This window comes from Anomalospiza imberbis, chromosome 1 (assembly GCF_031753505.1).
Source record: "Anomalospiza imberbis isolate Cuckoo-Finch-1a 21T00152 chromosome 1, ASM3175350v1, whole genome shotgun sequence".
Taxonomy (NCBI): domain Eukaryota; kingdom Metazoa; phylum Chordata; class Aves; order Passeriformes; family Viduidae; genus Anomalospiza; species Anomalospiza imberbis.
In genome coordinates, this window is record NC_089681.1 from 87209483 (window position 1) to 87222342 (window position 12860).

The 12860-nt window shown below is 39.8% G+C and overlaps 1 long non-coding RNA gene across 1 annotated transcript; it reads right to left on the reverse strand.

Annotated features, from left to right (window-relative positions):
• Positions 1 to 203: 203 nt before the first annotated feature.
• Positions 204 to 12286, reverse strand: LOC137480903 (uncharacterized). The gene is made up of 3 exons (XR_011003170.1): positions 11890 to 12286; positions 10202 to 10393; positions 204 to 401 (listed from the first exon to the last, which is right to left on the reverse strand). It is a non-coding gene; the product is annotated as an uncharacterized lncRNA (long non-coding RNA).
• Between the last annotated feature and the right edge of the window lie 574 nt (positions 12287 to 12860).

The following is a 12860-nucleotide window of genomic DNA, read 5'->3' on the forward strand; positions in this document are numbered from 1 at the left end:
TTGCTCTGATGTCTCCTTGGAGCTCTCTCTTCTCCAGGGTGAAAACTCCCAAATCTCTCAGCCTGTCCTCATAGGAGAGGCTCTTCACCCCTCTGATTATCTTTTGTGGCCTCCTCTGGACTCACTCCAACAGTACTCAGGGTTCACTCCAACAGTACTCAGGATTCCAGGTGGTTTCATGATGATGAGGTAACTGCTTGCTTTCCAGCCATAGGCTGTTGTCCCTCTGGTGGAGGCATTTCCAGGCCCCAGCATCATTTCCCAGTCTAATATTTTCACACCAGCCCATTACTGCATATCAGTTCAAAATGATTTCTGCTGGTGTGAGTTGGTACATGGGCTCCTGTTTCTTACGTTCTTTAAAGGAGTTTCCATGTAGCTTCCACAGAGATGTGACATTACTGCAGGGAAAAGCGTTAGGGGTTGGAATCTTGTTAAAGTAGGACTGCACAAGCTTCTCCACAACTAAACATGCTCTTGTTTGCTTTTCAGATGAAGGGTAGACACTTGACTAACTATATCTTTAAACAAACAAAGCAAACCCCATTTTTGCCTGAAAGCTTGGCACTTACTTTTTGATTTTTTGTGGGTTTTTCATTGTTTTTTGTTCTGAAATGAAACACATTTGAAAGCTTGTTTGTGCTCTTTGTTTCTTGACTGTCAACTACAGTGTTGGCTTTACAGGCAAATGATGATTCTGCTGTTTACAAAATAGTGCAGGAGCTGATGGTGGTGAAAGAAGTTGAAGTGGAAGCTAGAAGGGACAATAAACTTGAAAGTATTAAGTGAAGCTGTTTATAATTTTCATATGTATTTTTTTGGATCACCGTGAGGATTTATTACCAGTGTTGCTCCTGCACTTTTGTCATGGTTTATTCCCAGCCAACAACCAAGTCCCACTCAGTCACACATTTACTCCCACACCAGTGGGATCAGAGATCAGAGAGAGAATTGGAAGGATAAAAGCAGGAAAACTTTTGGTTTGACATAAAGACAGGAAAAGCAAAAGCCGTGGACACAAACACAGCAAAGAAAGGAATTCATTCACTGCTTCCCTTGGGCAGGCAGGTGTTCAGCCATCCCCAGGAGAGTAGGGCCCCTTCACAAGTAGCAGGTACTTGGGAAGACAAACACCATCACTCCAAACATCCCTCCTTCTTCCTTCTACCCCTCTGCTTTATATACTGAGCATGATGCCATATGGTCTGGAATATCCCTTTGGTCACCTAGGGTCACCTGCCCTGGCTGCGTCTCCTCCCAGCCTCCCATGAAGCCCCAAATCTCTTGCCAGCATGGCAGTGCAAAAAGCAGAAAAGGCCTTGTATCTGTGCAAGCCCAGCTCAGCAATAACAAAAATATTTCTGTATTACCAACCCTGTGTTCAGCACAAATGCAGAACGTACTCCCATGTTGGCCAGAGTGAAGAAAATTAACTCTACCCCGGCCAACATCAGCACAACTCTGTACCAATTCGCCCTGAAATTGGTATGCAGTCTAGAGCAATTTCCTAAAGGGACAGTGGGCACTGATTCCACAGGATGGAATATGTTAGAGTTTCCTGGTATACAGATAAAGTGTTTACCTATGTACAATCTGGTTGTTCCACTTAGCTCTTCATTTAAATTTCACCTCTTTCTCTTTCAGTAGATGAGTTTTGGGCTATTGTGAGAGTTATGACACAAGAAGCATTCAGCTTGATTGCTACCATACTGTCCAAAAATACCTTATATATATTGATTTATACAGCACATAAAGTGCATGTATGAATACACATATGTACATATATATGCATCAATACATATGTGAGACAACTCCGTATCTTTTATGAAAGATCAAAGCATATGTTTGGTTAAAAGAAATGCATGTCCTAAGACATAGTAATACCAGGAGCTACAGGAAGTTTTGTTGGATGAAAAAGGAGAAGCAACATGTGCAGTTTTTTAACCAGTTGCCTTTGGCACATGCCCAGCTCAGGTGTGTAATGAACATGTCAGAAACCTGATTTTTGCATTTATTTTGGAAATAGTTCCATGTGCAGTCATTTCAATGTTCAGCTTTCTGCTTTGCCTCTACAAATGAGATGACAGAGATTTCACATCTTGTGCCATCTAGACATCTTTTGAAATTTGATCTTAAATTTGGTAAATATCTTTTGGTCTTTGACAACCTATTGACTTCTGTATTTATTTTTAATAGAGTGATTGTCTCTTTTGTTTGGCTACACACACAGCCCCCCACCCCCACACACCCAGGCTACCCCCCCTCCAATCTGTTCAACTAAATTTATTCTAGAAACTTTGAAGAGGTAAAATATAAATTAGTTTTATTCAGACTGACAGGTTATTTTAGAAAATATTGTCCTATAATTCAAGCTGTGCAGATGCTACCTAGAATGTCAGAATAGCCTCTGCAATCAAAAACTTGATTATTCATGATCTCTGTGTCTTTTAGAGGCACTTTGTAACACAGGGCCAGACTGGGAGTTCAAGTTTAGAAGGAGCATTGTTAATCTCAGGATAATTCTTTATTTATGTCCTTTCTTTTATGGAGGTTTTCTACTTGGGTGATTAAAGCATCAAAACCTGCTCTGAGGCCAGCTCTATTTCAGGGCTCTAAAGGAACTCACCACTGAATGAAAATCATTTCAGGAACAATTAGAGAGAAGGTCCGCATAAATTCTTCCTGTATCCAGGGCATTAGCATCACCCAAGTGTCTCTTGCTTACAGTACGTTGTGACAAAGTAAAAGCTATTTCAGCTGTTATTCTGTGATGGCTGTTATTTATGGAACATAAAAGGATACTGAAATACAAAAGGGTTTGAAAAGACCAGGGTAAGATCAGATAAAAAAAAAAGAGAAAGAAACAGGCATCTTGGGATGGTAACAACCCTGCCATGTACTGACAGGGAGGTTGTATATTTTTAGAATATACTGAAAGGAATGGTGCTTTTACTTAGGTTTTTATGGTTTACCATGAGATGCAATTTTCTGGCCTTATATGCAGTTGTAACAAAAGTCAGAGAGATTTTATGATAGCTGCCAGAGTTCATAAATGATGGCATACACTAAAATATTTATAGAACTGTAAAATCTTGATTTCTCTCTGGTTTAGCAGATGGGGTCCTAAAACTGGTTCCCAGATTGTCACATTTCTTTACCCTTTGATGACAATGAAGCCTGTTATCACTTTTCTTCCACCCTCTGGAAAGCAAGTTCACTAGTGTAATCAAGTTCATACTTCTATCCAATTATACACACCAGGATCTCATGAATTAAGATGTGTCAGCCATATAAGATTTGTAATTATTCAAGGCAAAGGACCTATTGTTAAACACCAGGATCTGAGGAGCCTTGCCATGCCTCTGACCAATGACCATTGACTCATGCCAGTGTAATTGCTGGTGAAAATCTGCTTCCTGGTAATTAGGCTGCATCCACACAGCACAGATAAATGCTACTTATACACCAGAAGTGGAGAACTTAGGTGCCTGTTTGGTGCAAAGCAGCAATATAGCACAGCTACTTTCTTCTTTTCAGGATGCTTTTTTGTTCTCAGAGAAAATGTCGGTAGCACTGCTAAAATCAGCTGTACTTCAGAATGAAAACTGTTGGTTGGGGGAGCAGAAGCAGAATAAATAATCTCTGAAGCAGATTTTTTCCATTGCTGATCAGGATTTACTCCGCATTAAAAGACTTTTCGTTAAAATTGAAGATGCTGGGAACACCAAGTAATGTCCCTTCTCTATTGTATTTTCATGAGAGAGTTTCTAGGCTTTTGCAGATAATCAGTGAATAAACGTGCAGTACCTACATACATACACATTTTGTTGCAATAATTGTCTAAATATTTACAAGATAGAATAGCAGAACAGGACCTGAGGTCCCATCTTTCCAGATCTTCATCTTCACTGCTGAACTTAGTGCATCAGGCAAAATATAAATTAGCAAAAAGGGATCAAGAAGGGACGATCAAGAGAAGTAAAAATGGTGTGAGATTTTTTTAAAGCCCAAAGCCATCTCAATTTAAATTGTGTAATTTCTCTGTATTTAAATAAATGCAAAAATCTGAATACCAAAATAATTATGAATTTAAATTCATTTTTGTTTTGGCATATTATTAGTAGTATCTAATGGCATTATGCTTATGGAGGTGAAAGACAATGACAACCAGGCACACATATCTGAATGCCATGAACATTTGTAGCAAGTCTGAATACCAGAGTTCAGAGTTTGGTCTTCTAAAAGATCCCAGTAAAAAGGACAGCTTCATCAACAAAGCAAGCCCATTTGAAATGGCTGAGAATGTGGACAGGGTAATGAGTGGGATTATTCTGAGATTTTGAATGATTTGTTTGTTTTGTTTGTTTTTTGCTTTTTTTTTAACACAAAAAGCTTTATTTCTTATCTTACAGTTCCTAGCTGCCTGACTCCCCACCTTTTAGTATTTCTTTTCCTTTCTCTGTTTCTATCAGGAGAACAGAAGAACAAATAAATAAAAAGAAAGCAGGTTAAACACAGAAGTTAGAGAAATATATCTTATTGAGATTCCATAGGCAGAGCTTTTATGCAAACTGCAGTGATTAGTATTCTTATTTTTGTAGGAAATGTTTATTTCTTCAATAAAGTGACTCTCATTTCCAAAAACACAGTATTTTTTCTCTCTCTCCCTCTCTCCTCCTCTCTTTTTATGAGTCTCCCAGTACCTTTTTGTCTAAGTGTACCCCATGATTTTTTAAAATAGGTATAAAAACAACAATAAATAGCAATGTCTCTTTTTTTTTTAAATAGCACTAATGAGAATAATCTTATTGAGTATTTATAAGGTTTGGTATATTTGTGTGGATATGAGAATTACTTTAACCAGATGGCCTTATCTAGATATTGTTTTGCTTTAACTTCTGCATATCAGCAGCTTGATTTCAAGTCAGACATTAAGTATTGAAGCATAAGGTATTGAGAAAAGAGCTGGAAATTCATATAGGGCTGCACTGTCAATGGAAACCTATCTTTGATATGCTGGAAGCTAATGAGAAAGTACGAATTGACTAGTGGGCATTTCATCCCATTGAGGTAGCTCTAGGGTTGATGCTAGAGCTACTGTGTGCTAGAATTACCATGTTCTTTTAATAATGCATTTGTAGGTGGTGAGATACTAAGCATGATAGCAAGCTTGTCTTAAGTAAAAATTTGAGAGAAAAAAACCATACAAACCCCTGCAAAGTCAGTCATAGGCTTCACAGTTATGGTCAAAAAGTGACTTTAGATTTGGTGGGTAAAACCTTGGTCTCAGTGGAAGTTTTAACATTGACCTCAACTGAGATTTAATGCACAGGGAATTCATGCAGCCAGTGACTTCAGAAGTATCCACAACCTCACATAGGATGGGAAAAAAATTTCCCATATATGCTCGCCGTGTAACTGATTAAATAACATCTCTGGATACTTTTATTTTTAACATGACTAGAGGTGAAGTAATCACATTTCAACCAGCAATGAGGTGAAGCTCTCATGCTCAGTCTAACAGGGAACAAGTTTCCTAGACAGAAGATCTGATTATTCCAACCATTTTTATATAGTTCAGCAAATCTGTTATTTTTCTGGAAGTACAGTCCTTTCTTTGCCAATATTTCCCTTCCATCCCTGGGAACAGTGCATGGCTGGTAAATCAACACAATTATTATTCTATTCCATAGAACATGCAGTGATTTACATTTATATGCCAACAGTTTCTTCCTTGTTGCCCCAGCAAGAGCTGGGAAATGATTTATAAGGATGCAGAAGTGCTGGCACAGATGTTATACAGCCTCAGCATGTTTGCAGTGCACAGCGTGGCAGACTGTTCTGGAAGAGTTGATGCACAGGTAGGGCAGGAGGCAGCCTGTGTGCCAGCAGTGCCCTCCCAGCTACTGTGTGGGGCAAACCCTGGCCCTGCTGCTGGCAAATGGATTTGGCATCCATCTTCCTAACAGGTCATTTCTGCATGCTGCACTTTGGGGAGGAGGATTGTTTGGTTCTTGTAATTAGATACTTCTGTTGAATTTCTAATGGACCTGTGGGCCATAAAAACCTTTCTGTTTTGGAACAGTTGGCAGCTCCATTTCATGTGTTTGCTTTTTTTCCCCTCTCTTCCCTGCCCACCCCCCCTTCCCCCACAGAGGAGGCTTGGAGGCTGAGTAGATACACAGAATAAAAATGTACTTTGGTATGGAAACTGTCTTCCTCCTTCTTCAGAAAGCTTGGCATGTTTGATAAGTTTTGGTTTTGCTTGTAAGTATTATCAGAGCAAATGAAGACTATCAAATCATTAAAATACACATTTGAAATGTTAACATTCAGGAAAAATAAGCCACTGGAAAGCCAGATTGTAAGCAATATTATTTCCTCTAAAAAAGTCAGCTTAAGTAGCTTAAAGACACTTTGTGTTTCATGATGTAGTGAAGTATGGGAGTCTACCTAGTCTAACTGCTGCAGTACTGATCCGAATACCTCCTTTTTCTAAGCACTGCCATTCATAAACTTTGAAGGTCTGAGGCTGAGAAGGGCTAGGAGTTGGGGACAAATATGAATCCTGCTACTTTTCCACACTGCTCAGCTTGGAGCCACCTGCAAATCTGCTGAGGGGGCACTTGATCCCTTCATACACATCATTAATGAAGATACGAAATAACAGTGGTCCCAGTATGGACCCCTGGGGAACACCACTTGTCATAGAAGTCCTTTGGGACTCTAAGCCATTGACCTCTACCCTCTGGACATGACCATCCAACCACTTTCTTTACCTTCTAACAGTCCACTCATCAAATCCATCTCTCTCCAGTTTAGAGGGAAGGATGTCATGGGGAACCGTGTCACAGGCTTTAGAGAATTCCATATAAATTATATCTGTAGCCCTTCCCTTGTCCTCTGATGTAGCCACCCCATGACAGAAGGCCAGAAGGTTGGTCAGACTCGACTTGCCCTTGGTGAAGCCATGCTGGCTGTCCTGGATCACTTCCCTGTCCTCCATGTGCCTTAATATAGCTTCTTAGGAGGATTTGTTCCATGATCTTCCCAGGCACAGAGGTGAGGCTGACAGGTCAGCAGTTCCCAGTGTCTTCCTTTCTACCTTGTTTAAAAATGAGTACAATATTTTTTCTTTTCCAGTCATCTCACACTTCACCTGAAAGTACTGGAATTGTCTACCCGGGGAGGTGGTGGAATCACCATCCCTGGATGTGTTTAAAAAAAGATTGGATGTGGGACTCGGTGCCATGGTTTAGTTGAGGTGTTAGGCCATGGGTTGGACTCGATGATCTTGCAGGTCTATTCCAACACAATCATTCTGTGATTCTGTGGTTCTGTGATTGCCATGACTTCTCAATGACGCTGATTCTGTGATTCTGTAATTGCCACAAGTTTTCAAACATCATGGAAAGTGGCTTGGGAACTATGTCAGCCAACTCCCAGGTCTCTGGATGCATCTCATCAGGTCCCATATACTTATGTACATTAGGATGTTAGGTGGTTGTGAACCTGATCTTCACTTGCAGTGGGAGGCACTTTGCTTCTCCAGCCCCCATCCTGCTGTCTGTCCACTTGAGAGGTGTGGGAAGAGAGGTTGACAGTGAAGACTGAGGAAGAAAGTTGATGAGTACCTCAGGCTTCTCCTCATCCATTGCTATGAGATTTTCAGCCCTGTTTATTAGCTGGGGTACACATTCTTTTACCTTCCTTTTCTGGTTAATATACCTGTAAAAGCCCTTCCTATTATTCTTTGCACCCCTTGGCAGGTTCGATTCCAGTTTTGCCTTGGCCTTCCTCAGCCCATCACTGCACAACTGTATTTCATCTCTATACTCTTCCCAGGTCACTTGTCCTAGCTTAAACTGTCTATGCATTTACTTCTTTCCCTGTAATTTGACCAGCAGGTCACTACTCAGCCATGCTGGTCTTTGCTCAATTTCTTGCCCCTGGGGATTGCCAGCTTTTGCAATCTATGAAAGACTTCTTAAAAGATCTGCCAGCTCTGTTCTCTTCCTTGTCCCTAAGGGTAGACTTGGAGGGGATTCTGCTGACTATCTTCTAGAAGAGCTGGAAGTCTTCTGTCCTAAAGTTCAGGGGCCTAACTTTACTCTTCACTTGACACATATTCCTCAGGAGTGCAAACTCCACCAGTGCATGATCTGTTAGTGACCAACATATTTGGGTAACACTCTCAGGCACATAATGTGATTCTTGGGGGTGTCCTGTGCAGGGTAAGGAGCTGGACTTCAATGATCCTTCTGAGTCCCTTCAGCACACTCTGTGATTCTCATCTCTGATTCTACTAGAACAGATGGAACATCTAGCTCTATCTCCCCTGTCATGGTCAGGGACATCTTCCACCATGTTGCATGAAGACCCATCCAGCCTGGCCTTCAACACTTCCGAGAATGGGGCACCCACAACTTCTCCAGGCAACATCTTCCAGTGTCTAACTACTGAGATTATTGTTATTAAGTTGATAGAAAAAAAAAGTTTCTACATAGGATATAAGTCAAGGCAAAATGTTACATTCCTCTCATCAGGAGAACAAATAGACACCTAAAACTGAATCACAAAATTGAAGTAGTTTTTGAGGATCAATGGTATAAACCTGAGGAGATTAGTCTTCTATGAGTTTCAAAAAACAAGGGCCTAGATTTTGGGGGCATTATTGCTAAAGATGTTGCTGCTTTAATGCAGTGCATCCATTTTAGGCTTGGTAGCATAGGCTACAAGACTTAAGCACTCAGGGTTTAAGTAATTTGGTAGAGGAGCAGTGATGATGATGATGAAAACAAAGGGAGAGAATTATACCTTAGGCATATAAATTATGCTCTACCCTGCCCAGAGTCAAACTCCTGCAATGGCTTTGTGGTTATAACTCAGGGAAGAACTTTAGCCCACATGAGGATGAAATTAAATAATGCAACACGAATGGGCTCATATCTGGGGCAAATCCCCTCCCTCTCGACTATGTACAATCCCACCACAGGTGGTAGATTGAATGCACGTATATTAGGACTAATATTTTCTTTCTGATGGCGGGGTATAGTGAGCAAAATGGGCTTTAGTGACTCCCCATAGTAGTAAATAACCTCCTGTGGGTCCTCTAAAATACCCCAACTCCTTCATTCAGCCCTGAGAGTTCTCCAAACACTTAGTTCATAAACAACCCAAGCATTTTAACACACTTTCCTCCTTCTCCCAGGGGATGTTCTTGGCTTGTGTTCTCTCCCTTTATTACAGCTTTAATCCTATGATGTGAACTGGGACTTGTTTACATTTTTATTTTTAAAGGGTTTTTTTTGTGTATGTGTAAATGCATGCACTAAAGATCTAAATTGACAGATGCCTTTTTGTAGAACTGAAATGACATATCTAAGTTTTACTGCTCTCTTCCCTGTATTTGCATTTTTAATTACTTGCATCATATTTTATTAGTGTGTTACCTGATGAAGAATTCCAACTAATTAATTTCACCTGGAATTATATGTAGGTATATGAAAAATTATTCTCGGCCATTTGTGGAGACCCGCTGTGTGTTAACAATATCTGGTCCCCATCTGAAAGATTAAAGAAAAAAAAGTAATCAAGAGCAAACAGCTGATTGTAAAAGCTAGTCCCTTTTTTTCTCAAGCCCTAAAGATATTATTATTGGCAGATATCTTTTATTACTCACCCTATATACTACACATTAACCCAGAAGTTTGTTCTAATTGAACATCATTCAGTCAGATGACTTCTTCTTCAACAATTTTAGCCTTAATTTTTAGTAAAGCTAATGTTGTTCTACCCATATGCAAAGACTGATTTATTTCCATTCCAGCATTACTCACAGAGGTATAACTTCCCTTTGACCAGTTTTCATTTTTTTCCATTCAAATTTTCTTTTTCTAGGTGGAATTAGGAGAGGTGGAAAATTGATTAGGAATGTAGGCATTTTATAAAAAACTACCTGTAAAGGAAAAGGAAAGAAGAAAAGAGAATATGAAATATGGCCTGATCCTGCAACACAGCTGAACATGCACTCACACACGTGCACATGCCCACTTTCTCTCAGTGGATATTTCTGGTTTGATTCTTTGTCTGTACTGACAACAGATGGTGTTTTAATAAAGTCCAGTAGGAATATTACTGTGAGTAAACAATCCAACACATGCCAATTTCATAATTGCTGGGTACTGATACAGCCTCTTACCTGATGAATCCAAATTGGGAGGAAACCAACTGTGCACACACCTACTGGCAGCAGCCAAATCCACAGCTGTGGTATGCTCCAGCATTGAGCTTCACCACGGAAGGTAAATTGCAGCTCCAATCATCTTTCTTGGCACAGGGTTTGGGGAACAGCTGCCATCTGGCTTGTCATCAAAGTATGGTCACCGAGTTTCTGGGAGATGAAATAGCTTGCTTTTTTACCTTGACATGCATGAAGATTGCAATCTTCATCTTTACAGGTATCTCTTAAAATAACATTCTTGGCTTCCTAAGCTAAAGATTTACCAAGTGGGATTTTCTTCTTTAAGTGATTCCCACGCCTATAGGGACTTGAAGTCTAAACCTGTTATATGCTAATTAAAGATTCACACCCACATGACTTGTCAAAGAGATAAATCTTACTCATTTGTTTTCATCATTAACAGGGAAAAAAAATGTAATACCATGCCCTACATTAGCAGGTTTATGTGGAAACGTTTGTTTTTAATAGAAGTGGAGATGCAGTTAGAAACATTATTCCCACCACTGTTGATATAACCCAGTATGGAAATTGCAACTTGGCAGAGAAGAATGAGGTGAAAGGCAAAAGAGGAAATTCAAATATTCAGGACCAGCATTCCAGCTCGAAGTAACTGTGTAGACAGCCCTCAGCAAGTGACTGCTTATTAAGTGTATTAGATGATCATTATTTATATATTCAGTCCTTTAAAGATAGTCTTTGAGTAATGGCAGATTAAATCACAGAAGAAAATGAGTCCCCTTATCTATGGCAGTATTTAGGTGCTTCATTTCTGTTAGTTTCTAGCAGGCGCCAATGCTGCACAGCTACACATCAGAATAAAAAAAAAACTTTATTTCCATCAGTAATTCTTAGTATTGAGAATTTAGTCTTCAAATTCCATGCAAGAGACAAATCTTTTGAAATTTTATTTCAGCTTAGATTGGGACACTGATTTAAATCCCAGATAAATCTTAAATAAATTAAAATAGTTGTTTAAAATATCCAGTAAATGTAATTTCAGGTAGTTATCTGACTTTATCAAATTGTGTCTTGTGGATGAGAGCTAAGTATGCTTTTTTGCATTATTGTCTTTTGCATTATAATCTACATTATTGTATCATTGTCTTTCAAGATATTTTTACATCAGTGAATCTGTTTTCAGATGGAAAATTAATATCACTGTAAAATTTTCAGCTGTGATACTATTCACAGCCTTTTCAGGGATCAAGATTTTTGCTCAGTGAAGATTACCAGGCTCTTAACATGAGAGCAGAACTCCTTTGCTCTGGATTTGGAAAGTCTATTGAATTCAGAACTTGCGATTGTGGTTCACTTTTTTCTCAGTAAATGTTTTGTGCAAGAATTTGAGTAAGACAGGCAGAGAAGGCTGCTCCTCCCACTTAAATGCCTGCTTTGGAGTTGCAAGGTCCTGCTCCTGTCTGGGAGTTTGCAGTCACAGTTTCCTGTCTAACTAGAGGAAGATCAGTGGACATGGATACACAAATAAGGACTTGTGCTGCTGCACCCGAGCTTTTTCTTACCAGGACACAGAAGGTCTGCAGGGATACAACTTCTGTGGCACACAAGATTAAAAAAGTGTGCATAGATGTTTTGTAGACCCATCTACTGAAAGACATTCAGTAGAATAAAGGTATTCAGCTGAATACCTTTATGATTAGTCCAGCTGTCAGTGCTGGGCTGGGTTAGTTTTGCATATGCTTTCTATTTCATGGTGTTCTCTCTACAGATAGGCTAAACAACACTTTTTGCCCTTTTAATTCCCTAATGACATTATATTTCTAAAAGAAAAAAATAAAAGACAGGTGAATAGGAGTGGATCCATGCTAGAGGAATAGGTATTTTATACATGCTAAATAAATGTACAAGGAAGTTTTTTTGGCAATAGCTATTGTGCTGTTCAGTACCTCCAGCAGAACTGAACAAAATCTCTATGGGAAAAAGGCTTGGTGGAGCTCCAAGACACATGTTCATGGTAGCTGCCTGACACAGCAGTCTGCCTGCACAGTGCTGCTGATGGACAGAAAATGAAGCTGTAATACGGAAATGCTTAGCAACTTACTTCTGGAAAAAAACTGCTCCCAAAAGACGTTTATGTAGAAGATGAAAAATTGCTCCCTCTGGGTTTCACTAGCTCTGAGCTCAGCAGACCTGGAGATGCTGGAAAGTGCTGACCTCTCTGTCACAGTTTGGCCACACCCATGCCTGGGCGGCATTTCAACACAGTAGTTGCCCGCTGGATTGGAATCTCATCAACCCATGAAATTTCAGTTTTTCTGTGGAAGGAATACACTGCAAGACTTCCAAAAGATCATGGGGGCTGTGAGATGTGGTGGTTTCAGCTGTGAAGCGAAACTGAATGCCTGTGACAGAACTGATCATCCTGTCCCTTTATTCTTTCTGTTCCCAAAAGTTGGGATCAGAAGAATTAGGAATTAAGAATCAGGTCATGTCATCTCCAGAAAATATTTCAGTCAGGGTTATATGTTGCAGTGCCCCATTTTTTTAAAGCCATGAGAATAGGGAGTGGACATGTGAGGGCAGTACGTGCAGTACTGACAAACGCTGATTCACAAAAATTGTACTTTTTTAAATTGAGAGCAGAGGTTGTGAAATCACT